A 7203-nucleotide genomic window follows, 5' to 3' on the forward strand; every position below is an offset into this window, starting at 1 on the left:
TTTTTTTTCTCAAAATATTGCATTTTTCGGGGGGGGGGAAAACAACTTTTTTTTTCATCATATCTGACTTGAATCTTGTAAAATGGTACATTTTTCTTAAAAAAAAATGTTTTTCTTAAAAAACATTTAGTTATTTTTTTCTCACAATATTGTGTTTATATATATATATATATATATATATATATATTAAAAAAAAAGGGACTCTTCAAAAATAATGTTTTTCTTAAATATTTCTTTAAAAAAATTTTTTTTCTCAAAATATTGCATTTTTCGGGGGGAAAAAAACTACTTTTTTTTCATCATATCTGACTTGAATCTTGTAAAATGGTACATTTTTCTTAAAAAAAAATGTTTTTCTTAAAAAACATTTAGTTTTTTCTCACAATATTGTGTTTAAAAAAAAAAAAGAGACTCTTCAAAAATAATGTTTTTCTTAAATATTTCTTAAATTCTTTTTTTTTTCTCAAAATATTGCATTTTTCGGGGGGAAAAAAACAACTTTTTTTTTCATCATATCTGACTTGAATCTTGTAAAATGGTACATTTTTCTTAAAAAAAAAATGTCTTTCTTAAAAAACATTTAGTTAGTTTTTTCTCACAATATTGTGTTTAAAAAAAAAAAAAAAAAAAAGAGACTCTTCAAAAATAATGTTTTTCTTAAATATTTCTTAAAATCTTTTTTTTCCCCCTCAAAATATTGCATTTTTCGGGGGAAAAAAAGCAACTTTTTTTTTCATCATATCTGACTTGAATCTTGTAAAATGGTACATTTTTCTTAAAAAAAAAATGTTTTTCTTAAAAAACATTTAGTTAGTTTTTTCTCACAATATTGTGTTTTTATAAAAAAAAGAGACTCTTCAAAAATAATGTTTTTCTTAAATATTTCTTAAAATCTTTTTTTTTTCTCAAAATATTGCATTTTTCAGGGGGAAAAAAAACTACTTTTTTTTCATCATATCTGACTTGAATCTTGTAAAATGGTACATTTTTCTTAAAAAAAATGTTTTTCTTAAAAAAACATTTAGTTGTTTTTTTCTCACAATATTGTGTTTCCATAAAAAAAAGAGACTCTTCAAAAATAATGTTTTTCTTAAATATTTCTTAAAATCTTTTTTTTTTCTCGAAAAATGCAATATTTTGAGAAAAAAAAAGCAACTTTTCTTTTCATCATATCTGACTTGAATCTTGTAAAATGGTACATTTTTCTTAAAAAAACGTTTTTCTTAAAAAAAATGTAGTTAGTTTTTTCTCACAATATTGTGTTTATATATATATATATATATATATATATATATATATATATATATATATATATATATATATATATATATATATATATATATAAAGAGACTCTTTTCACAACATATTTGACTTTAATCATATAAAATGGTACACTTTTTCGGAAAAAAAAAAGTCTAGTTATTTTTTACTTAAAAAAAGTCAATTTTTTCTCACAAGATTGCATTTTTCCGGGAAAAAAACTAAATTTTTTCCATTATATTTGACTAATCGTTTGCATGTTCTCCCCGTGACTGTGTGGGTTCCCTCCGGGTACTCCGGATATTTGACTAATCATGTAAAATGGTACCCTTTATCTTAAAAAAATAATATTTTCATAAAAAAAAAAAAATTCTTAAAGTTTTCTACACAATTCTTGAAAAACAATTTATTCTCACAATATTGTGTTTTTCTTAAAGATAAAAAAGGAGACGTTTCCTCACAAAATATTTGACGTTAATCATGTAAAATGAAACACTTTTAAAAATGTTCTACACATTTCTTGCAAAATAACTTTTTCCCACAATATTGCGTTTTTCGGGGATTTTTTTTCCCCCCGTTATATAACCCCCAAATTTTTGTTTTTCTTAATTTATTTATTTTTCTTTAAAAAAAATTTTTTTTCCATCATATTTGACTTTAATCATGTAAAATGGTACACTTTTCTTAAAAAAAAAAGTTTTTCCTAAAAAAAATTTATCCATCCATCCATCCATCTTCTTCCGCTTATCCGAGGTCGGGTCGCGGGGGCAGCAGCCTAAGCAGGGAAGCCCAGACTTCCCTCTCCCCAGCCACTTCGTCCAGCTCCTCCCGGTGGATCCCGAGGCGTTCCCAGGCCAGCCGGGAGACATAGTCTTCCCAACGTGTCCTGGGTCTTCCCCGTGGCCTCCTACCGGTCGGACGTGCCCGAAACACCTCCCGAGGGAGGCGTTCGGGTGGCATCCTGACCAGATGCCCGAACCACCTCATCTGGCTCCTCTCGATATGGAGGAGCAGCGGCTTTACTTTGAGCTCCCCCCGGATGGCAGAGCTTCTCACCCTATCTCTAAGGGAGAGCCCCGCCACCCGGCGGAGGAAACTCATTTCGGCCGCTTGTACCCGTGATCTTGTCCTTTCGGTCATGACCCAAAGCTCATGACCATAGGTGAGGATGGGAACGTAGATCGACCGGTAAATCGAGAGCTTTGCCTTCTGGCTCAGCTCCTTCTTCACCACAACGGATCGATACAGCGTCCGCATTACTGAAGATGCCGCACCGATCCGCCTGTCGATCTCACGATCCACTCTTCCCTCACTCGTGAACAAGACTCCGAGGTACTTGAACTCCTCCACTTGGGGCAAGATCTCCTCCCCAACCCGGAGATGGCACTCCACCCTTTTCCGGGCGAGAACCATGGACTCGGATTTGGAGGTGCTGATTCTCATCCCAGTCGCTTCACACTCGGCTGCGAACCGATCCAGTGAGAGCTGAAGATCTTGGCCAGATGAAGCCATCAGGACCACATCATCTGCAAAAAGCAGAGACCTAATCCTGCAGCCACCAAACCAGATACCCTCAACGCCCTGACTGCGCCTAGAAATTCTGTCCATAAAGGTTATGAACAGAATCGGTGACAAAGGGCAGCCCTGGCGGAGTCCAACCCTCACTGGAAACGTGTCCGACTTACTGCCGGCAATGCGGACCAAGCTCTGACACCGATTATACAGGGAGCGAACCGCCACAATAAGACAGTCCGTTACCCCATACTCTCTGAGCACTCCCCACAGGACTTCCCGGGGTACACGGTCGAATGCCTTCTCCAAGTCCACAAAGCACATGTAGACTGGTTGGGCAAACTCCCATGCACCCTCAAGGACCCTGCCGAGAGTATAGAGCTGGTCCACAGTTCCACGACCAGGACGAAAACCACACTGTTCCTCCTGAATCCGAGGTTCGACTATCCGGCGTAGCCTCCTCTCCAGTACACCTGAATAGACCTTACCGGGAAGGCTGAGGAGTGTGATCCCACGATAGTTGGAACACACCCTCCGGTTCCCCTTCTTAAAGAGAGGAACCACCACCCCGGTCTGCCAATCCAGAGGTACCGCCCCCGATGTCCACGCGATGTTGCAGAGTCTTGTCAACCAAGACAGCCCCACAACATCCAGAGCCTTAAGGAACTCCGGGCGGATCTCATCCACCCCCGGGGCCTTGCCACCGAGGAGCTTTTTAACTACCTCGGCAACCTCAACCCCAGAAATAGTAGAGCCCACCACAGATTCCCCAGGCCCTGCTTCCTCATAGGAAGACGTGCTGGTAGGATTGAGGAGGTCTTCGAAGTATTCTCTCCACCGATCCACAACATCCGCAGTCGAGGTCAACAGAGCACCATCCCCACCATACACGGTGTTGACACTGCACTGCTTCCCCTTCCTGAGGCGGCGGATGGTGGTCCAGAATTGCTTCGAAGCCGTCCGGAAGTCTTTTTCCATGGCCTCACCGAACTCCTCCCATGTCCGAGTTTTTGCCTCCGCGACCGCTGAAGCCGCACACCGCTTGGCCTGTCGGTACCTGTCTGCTGCGTCAGGAGTCCCATGAGCCAAAAGAACCCGATAGGACTCCTTCTTCAGCTTGACGGCATCCCTCACCGCCGGTGTCCACCAACGGGTTCTAGGATTACCGCCACGACAGGCACCAACTACCCTGCGGCCACAGCTCCAATCGGCCGCCCCGACAACAGAGGTACGGAACATCGTCCACTCGGACTCAATGTCCAGCGCCTCCCTCGTGACATGTTCAAAGTTCTTCCGGAGGTGGGAATTGAAACTCTCTCTGACAGGAGACTCTGCTAGACGTTCCCAGCAAACCCTCACAATGCGTTTGGGCCTGCCAGGTCTGTCCGGCATCCTCCCCCACCATCGCAGCCAACTCACCACCAGGTGGTGATCGGTAGAAAGCTCCGCCCCTCTCTTCACCCGAGTGTCCAAAACATGAGGCCGCAAATCCGATGACACAACTACAAAGTCGATCATGGAACTGCGGCCTAGGGTGTCCTGGTGCCAAGTGCACATATGGACACCCTTATGTTTGAACATGGTGTTTGTTATTGACAATCCGTGACGAGCACAAAAGTCCAATAACAAAACACCACTCGGGTTCAGATCCGGGCGGCCATTCTTCCCAATCACGCCTCTCCAGGTTTCACTGTCGTTGCCAACATGAGCGTTGAAGTCCCCCAGTAGAACGAGGGAATCACCCGGGGGAGCACTCTCCAGTACTCCCTCGAGTGAATCCAAAAAGGGTGGGTAATCTGAACTGCCGTTGGGCGCGTAAGCGCAAACAACAGTCAGGACCCGTCCCCCCACCCGAAGGCGGAGGGAGGCTACCCTCTCGTCCACCGGGTTGAACTCCAACGTGCAGGCTTTGAGCCGAGGGGAAACAAGAATTGCCACCCCAGCCCGTCGCCTCTCATTGCCGGCAACGCCAGAGTGGAAGAGAGTCCAGCCCCTGTCAAGAGAACTGGTTCCAGAGCCCTTGCTGTGCGTCGAAGTGAGTCCGACTATATCTAGCCGGAACTTCTCCACCTCACGCACTAGCTCAGGCTCCTTCCCCCCCAGCGAGGTGACGTTCCACGTCCCAAGAGCTAGCTTCTGTAGCCGAGGATCGGACCGCCAAGTGCCCTGCCTTCGGCTTCCGTCCAGCTCACATCGCACCCGACCTCCATGACCCCTGCTATGGGTGGTGAGCCCATTGGAGGGGGGACCCACGTTGCCTCTTCGGGCTGTGCCCGGCCGGGCCCCATGGGGACAGGCCCGGCCACCAGGCGCTCGCCATCGTGCCACACCTCCGGGCCTGGCTCCAGAGGAGGGCCCCGGTGACCCGCGTCCGGGCGAGGGAAATCTGGGTTCCTTGTTCGTGTTCTTCATAGAGGTCTTCGAGCTGCTCTTTGTCTGATCCCTCACCTAGGACCAGTTTGCCTTGGGAGACCCTACCAGGGGGCATAGAAGCCCCCGGACAACATAGCTCCTAGGATCATTGGGACACGCAAACTCCTCTACCACGTTAAGGTGGCAGCTCAGAGAGGAGCCTTAAAAAAAATTTAGTTAGTTTTTTCTCCCAATATTGTGTTTTTATAAAAAAAAAAAAAAAAAAAAAGAGACTCTTTTCACAACATATTTGACTTTAATCATATAAAATGGTACACTTTTTCGGAAAAAAAAAGGCTAGTTATTTTTTACTTAAAAAAGTCAATTTTTTTCTCACAAGATTGCATTTTTCCGGGAAAAAAACAATTTTTTTTCCATTATATTTGACTAATCGTTTGCATGTTCTCCCCGTGACTGCGTGGGTTCCCTCCGGGTACTCCGGCTTCCTCCCACCTCCAAAAACATGCACCTGGGGATAGGTTGATTGGCAACACTAAATGGTCCCTAGTGTGTGAATGTGAGTGTGAATGTTGTCTGTCTATCTGTGTTGGCCCTGCGATGAGGTGGCGACTTGTCCAGGGTGTACCCCGCCTTCCGCCCGATTGTAGCTGAGATAGGCTCCAGCGCCCCCCGTGACCCCGAAGGGAATAAGCGGTAGAAAATGGATGGATGGATGGATATTTGACTAATCATGTAAAATGGTACCCTTTATCTTAAAAAAAAAAAATTTTCATAAGAAAAAAAAAAAATTCTTAAAGATTTCTACACAATTCTTGAAAAACATTTTTTTCTCACAATATTGTGTTTTTCTTAAAAATACAAAAGGAGACGTTTTCCCACAAAATATTTGACGTTAATCATGTAAAATGATACACTTTTTCTTGAAAATAAACTTTTTATTAAAAAATGTTTTTCTTAAAAATGTTATACACATTTCTTGCAAAATAACTTTTTCTCACAATATTGCGTTTTTCAGGGATTTTTCCCCCCGTTATATAACCCCCAAATTTTTGTTTTTCTTAATTTATTTATTTTCTTAATTTTTATTTATTTTTTCACAATATTGCGTTTTTCGGGAAGGGAAAAAATACTTTTTTTCCCATCATATTTGACTTTAATCATGTAAAATGGTACACTTTTTCCTAGAAAAAAAAAGTTTTTCTTAAATAATTTTTTTCTTAAAAAAAAATTTTTTCTCTCACAATATTGCATTTTTCAGGGGGAAAAAAACTTTTTTTTCCATCCATCCATCGCGCTGGAGCCTACCTCAGCTACAACTTTTTTTCCCATAATATTTAACTAATCATGTAAAATGGTACCCTTTATCTTAAAAAAAATTATGTTTTTCTTAAATTATTTTTTTCTTAAAGTTTTCTACACAATTCTTGAAAAATATTTTTTTCTCACAATATTGTGTTTTTCTATAAAAAAAAAAGAGACTTTTTTCACAACATATTTGACATTAATCATGTAAAATGGTACACTTTTTCTGTGAAAACAAACATTTTCTGAAAATATTTTTTTCTTAAAAATGTTGTACACAATTCTTGCAAAATAACTTTTTCTCACAATATTGCATTATTCGGGGATTTTTTTTCCCCCCGTTATACAACCCCAACATTTTTGTTTTTCTTAATATTTATTTTTCTTAAAAAAAAATGTTTTTTCACAATATTGCGTTTTTCAGGGAGGGAAAAACTACTTTTTTTCCCCGTCATATTTGTCTTTAATCATGTAAAATGGTACACTTTTTCTGGAAAAAAAAATGTCTCAAGTAATTTTTTCTTCAAAAACTCATTTTTTTCTCACAAGATTGTATTTTGCAGGGAAAAAAACAACTTTTTTTTTCCATTACACTAATTACGCTAATCATGTAAAATGGTGCCCTTTATCTTAATTTTTTTTTATTTTCATTAAATTATTTTTTCTTAAAGTTTTCTACACAATTCTTGAAAAACAATTTTTTCTCACAATATTGTGTTTTTCTTAAAAAAAATTTTTTTAAAAAGAGACTTTTTT

This window comes from Nerophis lumbriciformis, linkage group LG07 (genome assembly GCF_033978685.3).
Source record: "Nerophis lumbriciformis linkage group LG07, RoL_Nlum_v2.1, whole genome shotgun sequence".
Taxonomy (NCBI): Eukaryota; Metazoa; Chordata; class Actinopteri; order Syngnathiformes; family Syngnathidae; genus Nerophis; species Nerophis lumbriciformis.